The sequence below is a fragment of the Eumetopias jubatus genome, unplaced genomic scaffold, assembly GCF_037043125.1.
Source record: "Eumetopias jubatus isolate StellerSeaLion01/CBP00866 unplaced genomic scaffold, mEumJub1_p1.0 scaffold_3, whole genome shotgun sequence".
NCBI lineage: Eukaryota > Metazoa > Chordata > Mammalia > Carnivora > Otariidae > Eumetopias > Eumetopias jubatus.
In genome coordinates, this window is record NW_028274809.1 from 65,982,625 (window position 1) to 65,996,113 (window position 13,489).

The 13,489-nt window shown below is 40.4% G+C and overlaps 1 protein-coding gene across 2 annotated transcripts in view; it reads left to right on the top strand.

The window, feature by feature from the left end:
• The window catches only part of GALNT3 (polypeptide N-acetylgalactosaminyltransferase 3), a 50,422-nt gene that overhangs the window by 9,311 nt on the left and 27,622 nt on the right, over nucleotides 1–13,489 (top strand). The window contains exon 1 of one of the 2 annotated variants that reach the window (XM_088022131.1): nucleotides 12,464–12,531. The exons of the other annotated variant lie outside the window; for it this stretch is intronic. The gene's annotated coding sequence lies outside the window, so the exon portion shown is untranslated. Of the gene's footprint in view, nucleotides 1–12,463; nucleotides 12,532–13,489 lie in introns of those variants that run through there. 2 annotated transcript variants of the gene reach the window in all.

The window sequence follows — 13,489 nt, forward strand, 5'->3', positions numbered from 1 at the left end:
CTTTCATTGTTGCCCTCTGACACCTGGTTTTCCTCCCTGTGAGCAAACAGTACTCTCTTTGTGTGTGTGTGTGTGTGTGTGTGTGTATAAAATATATAATATATATAATTTGCATACTTAGGACTTCTGATGCAAATTATTTTCTTTGTTTTATTGGAGCTTTTTGACCATGAGCTTTGTTTTTCTCAGATATGACCCATTTTTTTGAACTGATTAAGACTTGTTGCTGTCATTACCTCAGTCTCCTTCTCATACCCTTACCCTCTGTCATGACCTCTGTTAGCATTCAAGGCCTCTTGCCCTGTTATTTTAGCTCCAGGTCCTCCTCTGCAGATAATCTAGAACAGAGAGCGTTCCTTAGCTGGTCTTTTTCAGCAAGTCAAGAGCCCATCTTCACACACTTCACCATTTAACGACCTTCACAGCCTCCACATCGATTCATTTGCTTAATTCAACTAACCCTGACTCCCAGATCTCTTCCCAAACCTCCACACCCCTTCTATTCAATCTCTCACCTGGATTACTTTTAGTAGCCTCCTAATCACCTTCAGTCTCCTTTCTGACTTGCCCCTCAACCCCCAAAAATCTATATTCAGCACAGCTTCAAGAATAAGCATTCTAAATTTCAGTTGTGGAATTAGGTCATCACCTTATTTAAAACCCCTCAGGGCCTCTCCCCTTTACCTAAAGAATTAGGTACAAATCCCACAGAATTAGGTATCCCTCTCTTCCCTATACGGAGCTTGGCATTCAGCATTCTCATAGACCTCACTGTGTGGTAATTGACTATGTATGGTCCTGAGGAAAATTACCCTGTTTGAGGGCGGCTTTTGAGAGAAGAATTAAAGTTTAGTCTGACACTGGTTTATTTCCAACTGAAACATGTATTAATAAGACCTTTTCATTCTTTACCCATGAGGGGTGGGTAATGCAGGAATTTCAGATGGTGACTAGATAAGTGGAGGGATATTGTGTGTTTCAAAATAGGTGCAAATATCGCCTAATCTTAAAGGCAGACATTGATTTTATGCCTTTTTTTTAAAACTATGTTATGGATTTGTGAAGGACTATTTGGTTCTTTTATATCTGGGAATGTGGAAGTTAATGGAGTCTGGGTAAGTACAGGGAAATATGTAAATGTTCAGGTTGAAGACTTGGATTTCTAGACCAGGAGTTGGGAAACTACAGCTTTTGGGCCAAATTTATCCACCACCTGTTTTTGTAAACAAAATTTTATTGGAACTGGCTGTGCCCATTCATTTGTCTATTGTGTACGACTGCTTTTGCACAAGTAAAATAGAGTTGAGTAGTTGTAGTAGAGGCCATGAGGTCCACAAAGTTAAACATATTTACTATTTAGCCCTTTATAGAAAGTTTGCTGACACGTTTTCTAGAGAGGAATGGAAGCTGAACGGTGGAGGATGAGTACCCATTGAGTTGTAGATAAGTCTGTGGAAAGGTGAAAATCAGAAACGACAGTGTATCCCCAAGGGGATTGTTGAGATCAGTGCCACCTTCGAATATTTGAAATAAGACTTGAGATATCTATCACGTCTCGTTTAACTCACTTATTTGGCCTGTGCAAAAGTTGGATGAATCTTAGCGAATGAATGGACTATTGTAAACTTAATCATTGGATGATTCCAAATGTGCTTGCCGTCCCGGATGCGATATCTTTACTTGATACAATCAACACAGCCTCTGGCATTTGGCATGTAGCTATTGACTTGGTTAATTGTTTTTTCTCCATACTAATTTACAAGGACCACCAAAGGCAATTCGCTTTTATCTAGCACAGCCAAGGCCAGGTCAGTTCTGTTCTAGAAATCTTAATTATCCCAACAACCCACAAAATATCACATTGATTTACTATGTTGATAATACTGTGTTGATTGTATCTGATGAGCAAAAAGTAGCAAGTACTTTAGATGTCTTTGTGAAGTATGTGAGAACCAGAGGGTAATCAGACCCAGAAAAATTTGGGAGCATTTCAGTAACATTTCTGGGCATTCAGTTGGGTCACTATACTTAAATAGACCTTTATTTTTGGAGGTGACATTTTCTTCTCTCCTTCCCATTTTCTTTTTTCTTTCTTTTTTTTTTTTTAAACAAATTATTACATTGAAGTTGTTAAATATTAAGTTTATAATTTAGTCTTTAGGTAACAGAATATTAGGTGGGATTGTGACAGAATTTGAAAAGTAATTCAGAATGTCACAGTAATGGATACAATGGCTGTTGGCACTGTGCATCTCATTTTGAGGTTTCCCCTCATTTTGAGGTTTCCTCTTCACTTGTAAGGAGGATGCTTGTATCTTGTTAGGTAGAATACAGAGTTGTTTTGTTATTGTACAAGAGTTCAAATGTGTGAGAAAGTGTGTGCATATGGAAACTGAGTAGTCAAAAGGGTAGACTATGCTGTTATCAATTTACTGTCTTTCAGGTCCAAATTTAGTCCCTTCTGCTCTGTAATAATGGAGCAGGGCCCTGTAAATATTTCTCCTATGCTGACTGGTATTGATGTTAAGCCTTACCAGTAGAGGGCACTGGAGGGACACTGGAAATAGAAGGTGCTTCCCTTCCTCGTTTCAGGGTGGCTTCCTGGTTAGACTCTTTCTGGGCATATTTTTTCTCTATTTCTCAGCCTCCACATAGTTTTCTCTAGCGTTAGGTAATTGTGTGGCACATCTTTCTCTAGAGTTGGCACACCCCTACCCGCTGCACTTTCTCCAGAGCCTGACTTGGGCAGTAGTGTTGTACCCTGAAGTCATAGACATCATGGACCTGTTCCCTTGCCTAAGTCACCGATCCCAACACTCTCTGTTTAGCCCCACACATTGTGCACTCTGGGGGCCCCACAAAACTGGGTTTCTAGGGAGCCTGCTGCTCAGATTTTATCCCAGGAACCAACCTGGCGCCATATTGGCCCAGGCTATACATGAAAGTACACTAGACTCTTGTAGAAGACAGCTTCTTAACTCCAGGTGCCATCAGCACCCAGAAGCAAGCAGTTATCCTCAGCACCTAGCAGGTTCCAGGGTTTGACACCTCGCTATGAATGGCTTCTTCTGGGACTCCATAGAGGGCAGATTTTTTTGGCAAGTCTCACTAGTGAGACACCTCTGTCACTTTTCCACCATCAGGGAGCCAACACTGTGCTCTCTCTGTAGAGATCTCTGGATCTCAGCGCTGGTGAAGGGAGGGTTCTTCCTTGGGCCCTCATCTCAGTCTTGTGGGTAGTGGTTGCCCCTTGTATCTACTACTATAACATTTAGAATTCTCTTTCACTCACTAACCAATTCCCTACTCCAATCCTCTCTTAATAATGGATTAAACTTTCCTTTTTCAAATTACTGTGTAGTTTTTGTCTCCTTACTAATCCAAGAGCCATCAGTTATGTTTACAAGGTAAGTACACAGAGGAATCTTTTAACATGTAGTCCTTCTGCCCAGGGGAAGTACTAGTTAAGTGGGTAATCTGTGGGACCACTCAAATCACTCCTCAAAATTTCTCTACTGTCTAGTATGCCATAAATTATCTGTATATATCTTTCACAGCTGCAGATTCATTCACAGTAGCTGGACAGTTATGTGAGCTCCTCTTCACCATCATCCTACCCTCTCCCCAAAGGGTATTATAGTTCCATAATTACTTGTTTGCTCCAAACTGTAATGGTAGAATTGGCTGGTCCACAAATCAAGATCCTGTCTATAACCTTTCACCTTCAAAGATAATATTGTTAATGGAGATGCTTATCTGACCAGGTTTAGCTGAGAAGTTGGATGTTTGGCCACATGCTTTTCTATATTAAAACCTGTGCCTCTAAGTTGTTGGAGGTCAACTCTGTCACTAGGCTATTTGTCACATAACCTGCAGATACTACTGTTCAGAAAGTCATCCTACTCTATGACAATTCATGCAGTTAGTTGTCCGCTGGTGGCGTTTTCCAGCCAGCCAGAGCTACTGTACTTTGTCTTTAGCTGGGATCTTTGAGATGTTTCTGCCTCTTCCATCTCGGTGCAGTTTGCTTTACATCAGTGTTTGTCACCTGTCATACATCGACAAGTCACTTCCTGCTCAGAAGAATTGCAGGCAAGGATATGGACACGGACTTAAACATAATCAAAACTAACACACCACAATAGCAAGTCACTGTGAAATTTGATTTTACCAATGAATACAAGCAGAAATGACTTCCTGCAACTCCTCCCTTCCCTAACCAGCAGATGAGGGCACTTAATAAAATCTCTGCCCGAGCACATAAGGTTTATTATTAGGACAAGTGTTTTGTTGTTGTTGTTTTGTTTTTTTAATTTGATTAGGAAATCTAGATGATAATGTGTGGCAGTGATCCAGTATATATTAATTTTGCAATGGTATACTCTTCTTAATTTATAATCTGTGCAACATTTTAGGTATATAGTTTTGTAACTTTTTTGCTTTTTGTGATTACCCTTAACTCTTTATATCATGCTTTAATTCTTGCAGTAGCAAGCACATTTCATATACCAATTAGGCTTTGTGCCAGTTAAAGTCACCTGGAACCAGACCTCAAATCCCTGGGGATGTAAAGGTTTATTGTCTCGAATATAGGAGCAAGAAATGGAAAGAACCATTTTCCTCTTATTAAATGTAACTTTCATGTGCAGTTATGAAATGCTCTGTTTTCACTGCTTTAGAAGATTGCTTCAGTTGGAATTTTTAAATTAAACTAACAACTTGGGGCGCCTGGGTGGCTCAGTTGGTTAAGCGACTGCCTTTGGCTCAGGTCATGATCCCAGGGTCCTGGGATCAAGCCCCGCATCGGGTTCCCTGCTCGGCGGGGAGCCTGCTTCTCCCTCTCCCACTCCCCCCGCTTGTGTTCCCTCTCTCTCTGTCTCTCACTCTCTGTCAATTAAATAAATAAAATCTTTAAAAAAAATAAAATAAACGAACAACTTAACTAATGTTTTTGCAGTGTGTCCTTTTCCACCTGGAAGGGACAACAGAATTAAAGATGGATCTTATCTTGATCTTTTCCCATTTGAATCTGCATTTAAACAACATCCTCAGGTGATTCATTGTCACACTAGAGTTTGAGAAACCATAGTCTACATAACTGGTAGCTACAGCTTTGTAGTTGGATTATTTTAATTTGTGGTATTTCAGTTCTTTCTGTTCAGAGAGAAACATATTTTTACCCCTGAGAATAATCCATTGATTTTAACCCAGTCTCACAGACTGTTAGAATAATGCATATTGTTTTAGCCTTATAAAATATCATTTTGTGGATATTTTTATTTATTATTAATGCCCTCTTGTAATGTCTACATATAAACTAGCATATAGATTGATATTCTTTAAGACCAGGGGCCTCTGAATTTTAATTTTTTTTTCTAATTTTAGACATTTATACTTTAGAATTTAGGTCTTTGAATTTAAATTAATTTTTTCTAGCTTAAAAGACGATTTCATGGTATTCCTATCTCCTGTGAATCTGATGCTTTATAATTAGCAAATGACCATTTTAGATAGGTATATTTAAGGGTTTAGAAAGAGAATAAGAACAAGACCTTCATCTGCTCGTTTCTATATCCTGAATTTGCTATTGTGCTGATTTTTTGTTTTTTCACCTCTGAAACTTTTGAGTTTTTTTTTTTCTAATTATCATATATTTTTTTTTTAATTTTTATTGTTATGTTAATCACCATATATTACATCATTTGTTTTGGTGTAGTGTTCCATGATTCATTGTTTGTTCATAACACCCAGTGCTTCATGCAGAATGTGCCCTCTTTAATACTCATCACCAGGCTAACCCATCCCCCTACCCTCCTCCCCTCTAGAACCCTCAGTTTGTTTTTCAGAGTCCATCATCTCTCCTGGTTCGTCTCCCCCTCTGACTTACTCCCCTTCATTCTTCCTCTCCTGCTATCTTCTTTTTCTTTTTTCTTAAAATATGTTGCGTTATTTGTTTCAGAAGTACAGATCTGTGATTCAACAGTCTTGCACAATTCACAGCGCTCACCATAGCACATACCCTCCCCAATGTCTATCACCCAGCCACCCCATCCCTCCCACCCCCAACCACTCCAGTAACACTCAGTTTGTTCCTGAGATTAAGAATTCCTCATATCAGTGAGGTCATATGATACATGTCTTTCTCTGATTGACTTATTTCACTCAGCATAACACCCTCCAGTTACATCCATGTCGTTGCAAAAGGCAAGATCTCATTCCTTTTGATGGCTGCATAATATTCCATTGTGTATATATACCACCTCTTCTTTATCCATTCATCTGTCAATGGACATCTTGGCTCTTTCCACAATTTGGCTATTGTGGACATTGCTGCTATAAACATTGGAGTGCACGTACCCCTTCGGGTCCCTACATTTGTATCTTTGGGGTAAATACCCAGTAGTGCAATTACTGGATCGAATGGTAGCTCTAATTTCAACTGTTTGAGGAACCTCCATACTGTTTTCCAGAGGGGTTGCACCAGCTTGCATTCCCACCAACAGTGTAGGAGGGTTCCCCTTTCTCCACATCCCCGCCAACATCTGTCGTTCCCTGACTTGTTAATTTTAGCCATTCTGACTGGTGTGAGGTGGTATCTCATTGAGCTTTGATTTGGATTTCCCTGATGCCGAGCGATGTTGAGCACTTTTTCATGTGCCTGTTGGCCATTTGGATGTCTTCTTTGGAAAAATGTCTGTTCATGTTTTCTGCCCTTTTCTTGATTGGATTATTTGTTCTTTGGGTGTTGAGTTTGATAAGTTCTTTATAGATTTTGGCTACTAGCCCTTTATCTGATATGTCATTTGCAAATATTTTCTCCCATTCTGTCGGTTGTCTTTTGGTTTTGTGGACTGTTTCTTTTGCTGTGCAAAAGCTTTTTATCTTGATGAAATCCCAATAGTTCATTTTTGCCCTTGCTTCCCGTGCCTTTGGTGATGTTTCTAGGAAGAAGTTGCTGCGGCTGAGGTCAAAGAGGTTGCTACCTGTGTTCTCCTTTAGGATTTTGATGGACTCCTGTCTCACATTTAGGTCTTTCAACCATTTGGAGTCTATTTTTGTGTGTGGTGTAAGGAAATGGTCCAGTTTCATTCTTCTGCATGTGGCTGTCCAATTTTCCCAACACCATTTGTTGAAGAGACTGTCTTTTTTCCATTGGACATTCTTTCCTGCTTTGTCAAAGATGAGTTGACCATAGAGTTGAGGGTCCATTTCTGGGCTCTCGATTCTGTTCCATTGATCTATGTGTCTGTTTTTGTGCCAGTACCATACTGTCTTGATGATGACAGCTTTGTAATAGAGCTGGAAGTCCGGAATTGTGATGCCGCCAGCTTTGCTTTTCTTTTTCAATATTCCTCTGGCTATTCGGGGTCTCTTCTGGTTCCATACAAATTTTAGGATTATTTGTTCCATTTCTTTGAAAAAAGTGGATGGTATTTTGATGGGGATTGCATTGAATGTGTAGATTGCTCTAGGTAGCATTGACATCTTCACAATGTTGGTTCTCCCAATCCATGAGCATGGAACGTTTTTCCATTTCTTTGTGTCTTCTTCAATTTCTTTCCTGAGTATTTTATAGTTTTCTGAGTACAGATCCTTTGCCTCTTTGGTTAAATTTATTCCTAGGTATCTTATGGTTTTGGGTGCAATTGTGAATGGGATCGACTCCTTGATTTGTCTCTCTTCTGTCTTGTTGTTGGTGTATAGGAATGCCACTGATTTCTGTGCGTTGATTTTATAGCCTGCTACTTGACTGAATTCCTGTATGAGTTCTAGCAGTTTTGGGGTGGAGTCTTTTGGGTTTTCCACATAGAGTATCATATCATCTGCAAACAGTGAGAGTTTGACTTCCTCTTTGCCGATTTGGATGCCTTTGATTTCTTTTTGTTGTCTGATTGCTGTGGCTAGGACTTCTAATACTATGTTGAATAGCAGTGGTGAGAGTGGACATCCCTGCCGCGTTCCTAACCTTAGGGGAAAAGCTCTCAGCTTTTCCCCATTGAGAATGATATTCACTGTAGGTTTTTCGTAGATGGCTTTTATGATATTGAGGTATGTACCCTCTATCCCTATACTCTGAAGAGTTTTGATCAAGAAAGGATGCTGTACTTTGTCAAATGCTTTTTCTGCATCTATTGAGAGGATCATATGATTCTTGTTCTTTCTTTTGTTAATGTATTGTATCACATTGATTGATTTGCGGATGTTGAACCAGCCTTGCAGCCCAGGGATAAATCCCACTTGGTCGTGGTGAATAATCCTTTTAATGTGCTGTTGGATCCTATTGGCTAGTATTTTGGTGAGAATTTTTGCATCCATGTTCATCAAGGATATTGGTCTGTAATTCTCCTTTTTGATGGCGTCTTTGTCTGGTTTTGGGATCAAGGTAATGGTGGCCTTATAAAATGAATTTGGAAGTTTTCCTTCCATTTCTATTTTTTGGAACAGTTTCAGGAGAATAGGTATTAATTCTTCTTTAAATGTCTGATAGAATTCCCCTGGGAAGCCATCTGGCCCTGGGCTTTTGTTTGTTGGGAGATTTTTGATGACTGCTTCAATTTCCTTAGTGGTTATAGGTCTGTTCAGGTTTTCTATTTCTTCCTGGTTCAGTTTTGGTAGTTGATACATCTCTAGGAATGCACCCATTTCTTCCAGGTTATCTAATTTGCTGGCATAGAGTTGCTCATAATATGTTCTTATAAATGTTTGTATTTCTTTGGTGTTGGTTGTGATCTCTCCTCTTTCATTCATGATTTTGTTGATTTGGGTCATTTCTCTTTTCTTTTTGATCAGTCTGGCCAGGGATTTATCAATCTTGTCAATTCTTTCAAAGAACCAGCTCCTAGTTTCGTTGATCTGTTCTACTGTTCTTTTGGTTTCTATTTCATTGATTTCTGCTCTGATCTTGATTATTTCTCTTCTCCTGCTGGGTTTAGGCTTTATTTGCTGTTCTTTCTCCAGCTCCTTTAGGTGTAGGGTTAGGTTGTGTATTTGAGACCTTTCTTGTTTCTTGAGAAAGGCTTGTATTGCTATATACTTTCCACTCAGGACTGCCTTTGCTGTATCCCAAAGATTTTGGACAGTTGTGTTTTCATTTTCATTGGTTTCCATGAATTTTTTAAATTCTTCTTTAATTTCCTGGTTGACCCATTCATTCTTTAGTAGGATGCTCTTTAGCCTCCATGTATTTGAGTTCTTTCCCACTTTCCTCTTGTGATTGAGGTCTAGTTTCAAAGCATTGTGGTCTGAAAATATGCAGGGAATGATCCCAATCTTTTGGTACCGGTTGAGACCTGATTTGTGACCTAGGATGTGATCAATTCTAGAGAATTTCCATGGGCACTAGAGAAGAATGTGTATTCCGTTGCTTTGGGATGGAATGTTCTGAATATGTCTGTGAAGTCCATTTGGTCCAGTGTGTCATTTAAAGTCTTTATTTCCTTGTTGATCTTTTGCTTAGATGATCTGTCCATTTCAGTCAGGGGGGTGTTAAAGTCCCCCACTATTATTGTATTGTTGTCAATGTGTTTCTTTGCTTTTGTTATTAATTGCCTTATATAATTGGCTGCTCCCATGTTCGGGGCATAGATATTTACAATTGTTAGATCTTCTTGTTGGATAGACCCTTTAAGTAGGATATAGTGTCCTTCCTCATCTCTTATTACAGTCTTTGTTTTAAAATCTAGTTTGTCTGATATAAGGATTGCCACCCCAGCTTTCTTTTGGTGTCCATTAGCATGGTAAATGGTTTTCCACCCCCTCACTTTCAATCTGGGGGTGTCTTTGGGTCTAAAATGAGTCTCTTGCAGACAGCATATTGATGGGTCTTGTTTTTTAATCCAATCTGATAGCCTGTGTCTTTTGATTGGGGCATTTAGCCCATTTACATTCAGGGTAACTATTGAAAGGTATGAATTTAGTGCCATTGTATTGCCTGTAAGGTGACTGTTACTGTATGTTTTCTGTGTTCCTTTCTGATCTTTGCTGCTTTTAGGCTCTCTCTTTGCTTAGAGGACCCCTCTCAATATTTCTTGGAGGGCTGGTTTCGTGTTTGCAAATTCCTTTAGTTTTTGTTTGTTCTGGAAGCTTTTTATCTCTCCTTCTATTTTCAATGACAGCCTAGCTGGATATAGTATTCTTGGCTGCATATTTTTCTCGTTTAGTGCTCTGAAGATATCTTGCCAGTCCTTTCTGGCCTGCCAGGTCTCTGTGGATAGGTCTGTTGCCAATCTAATATTTTTACCATTGTAGGTTACATATCTCTTCTCCCGAGCTGCTTTCAGGATTTTCTCTTTGTCTCTGAGACTTGTAAGTTTTACTATTAGATGTCGGGGTGTTGACCTATTTTTATTGATTTTGAGAGGGGTTCTCTGTGCCTCCTGGATTTTGATGCCTGTTTTCTTCCTCACATTAGGGAAGTTCTCTGCTATTATTTGCTCCAATATACCTTCTGCCCCTCTCTCTCTTTCTTCTTCTTCTGGGATCCCAATTATTCTAATGTTGTTTTGTCTTATCGTATCACTTATCTCTCGAATTCTGCCCTCGTGATCCTGTAGTTGTTTCTCCCTCTTTTTCTCAGCCTCTTTATTTTCCATCATTTGGTCTTCTATATCACTGATTCTCTCTTCTGCCTCATTTATCCTAGCAGTTAGTGCCCCCATTTTTGATTGCACCTCATCAATAGCCTTTTTGATTTCGACTTGGTTAGATTTTAGTTCTTTTATTTCTCCAGAAAGGGTTTCTCTAATAACTTCCACGCTTTTTTCAAGCCCAGCTAGTATCTTTAAAGTCATGATTCTGAACTCTAGGTCCGACATCGTACTAATGTCCGTATTGAGTAGGTCCCTGGCTGACGGTACTACCTCTTGTTCTTTTTCTGAGGTGATTTTTTCCGTCTTGTCATTTTGTCCAGAGGAGAATAGATGAATGAGAGAACAAAATGCTAACAGGTTTACAACGTCCCCAGCAAATATACTGTATACAAATCAGAAAAGACCTGAAACCAGGGGAAAAGAAAGGGAAAGAAAGAAAAAAGAAAAAGAAAGAAAAAAAAAGATAAAAACAAAAACAGAACAATACAAAAAAAGCAGAATGTGATCAAATATGATCAGGCTAGTGCATAGATCAGTGCCACACACTAGATTTTGGGCGTATTTTGGTCTGTTAGAAAAAAGTGCCTCCTAAAATTTTAAAGGAAGAAAGACATATATGTACAAAATAAGGGTTGATACAATGAAGGGATAGAAGATGACTGTAAAGATGAAAATTATAAAAGATTTTATAAAAGGACTTGGTAAGATAAGAAGTTGTTTGAAAAAAGAAAGATTTAAAAAAAAAGGGGAGAGAATGTGATCAGGCAGGAGACTAGAACAGAGCCATACACTAGTGATTTAGGATATATTTTGATCTGTTAGAAGAAACTGTATCTCAAAATTTTAAAGAGAACAACTTATATATATATGCCAAAAATAAGGGTAACTACTATGAAGGGAGAAAATATGACTCTAAAAATGAAAAATAATTTAATTTTTTTTTTTAAAAAGGAGATTGATAAGATGTTGGTTGAAAAAGGGAAAAAGAAAAAAAAAACAGTTAACAAAAATTAACTTTGATGAACTAATGAATCATGGTAAAAAAAAGCCATGAATTCTGTGTGCAGTATTCCCCTAGCGCTGGAGTTCTCCCGTTCTCCTTGATCGGTAAACTTGGTCTTGGCTTGCTGGCTGTTCGTGCTGATCTTCTGGGGGAGGGGCCTGTTGCTGTGGTTTCCACATGTCTTTGCCGGAGCCTGAATTGCCCTGCCCTTGTCAGTCCAGGCTAAGCAAGCTGCTCGGGTTTGCTCTCAGGAGCTTTTGTTCCCTGCAAGCTCTCAGTACAGCCTTGGAGGACCAGGGCAAAAATGGTGGCCTCCCAATCTCCACTCGGAGGAGCTGAGAACTCGGGGCCCCGCTCCTCAGTGCACCCCCAGAGAAAAGCAGTCACTCCCATGTCCCCAGTCTCCGGCCGCACTCCGTGCTCACCCGGCCTGTGACCGAGCGTTGCTATCTCTGGCACCCGACCCCGTGTGGAGTCCCCAAACCCAGCAGATCCCTGCGGTGCGTTCCCGCGCCGCTCCTCCCCGGGAAGGAAGGGGAGTCTCCCCGGCTCTGCCGCCTGTTGGGTCCCTGCTGGAGGAGCAGTGGCCCGACTGGGCCGCGGATCACAGTTTATGGCAACCCCAAGCTGAGAGCCCGCGCCTCAGCTCCGTCTCTGCAGCCGGCTTCCCCGCTCCGATCCCTGGGAGCTCTGCTGCACTCAGGCACCCCCGGTCTTTCTGTGACCCCAAGGGTCCTGAGACCACACTGTCCCGCGAGGGTTCCACCCCCTGCTTAGCCACTGCAGCGACGTCCCTCAGCGGAGCCGACTTCTAACAGTTCCGATTTTGTGCTCCGTGGCTCTAGCACTTGCCAGAAGCGGCCGGCAGAGGCCCCTCCCCCGCCGTCTATCCTCCCGAATATTGCCTCGGATTCACTTCTCCGCACGTCCTACCTTCCAGTAAGTGGTCGCTTCTCTGTTCAGAGAGTTGTTGCTACTCTCCTCTTTGATCTCCTGTTGAGTTCGTAGGTGTTCAGAATGGTTTGATCCCTATTCAGCTGAATTCCTGAGACCAGACGAAATCTAGGTCTCCTACTCCTCCGCCATCTTGCTCCGCCCCTCTCGAAACCTCTGAGTTTAATTGGAAGTTGATTCTAGGAGAAATTTGTTTTGTTTCACTGGCTGTTTTCACATAGGTCTTCAAATTTGGTAAGTAGTGAGGTCTAGGAACATGATGTTATTCCCAGGAATGGGAATTAAGAATCCTGGTTTTCTTTAACTCATTCATTTATTATGTTGGATTATGTGTTTTATTGTTCAGAGTATGGGTTTTTCCATCTTTATGATGGGAATAAAATATTTTAAAAATGACTTTACAACACTATAATTAGTAATAAAACCCCAGTGCCTCATTTATATCACCATTAATTTCTAAGCCTTTTCAGGAAACTGGGCCATTCATGCTTTGGATTTCATCTAATCTCTCTAAGTCAAAATAACTTTTGGTCATTATATATCAAGAATCTATTTTGGGGGTGCCTGGGTGGCTCAGTCAGTTAAGCATCTGCCTTTGGCTCAGGTCATGATCCCAGGGTCCTGGGATCAATCCCCGCATCGGGCTCCCTGCTCCGCGGGAAGCCTGCTTCTCCCTCTCCCACGCTCCCTGCTTGTGTTCCCTCTCTCACTGTGTCTCTGTCAAATAAATAAAATCTAAAAAAAAAAAAAAAAGAATTATCTAGAGAGCCTAAAATAACAACAAAAACAGGCCCTATTTACACCCTGCCCCTGGAACAATTAAATCAAATTCTCTAGAGGGGAAGCCTAAGGCACTCTTTTTAAAGAGCTTTCTGCTAATGTGTATCCAGAGTTGAAGACCACTGATAGAGATGCTTAATGTTGAGTGTAATTTTCATTAATG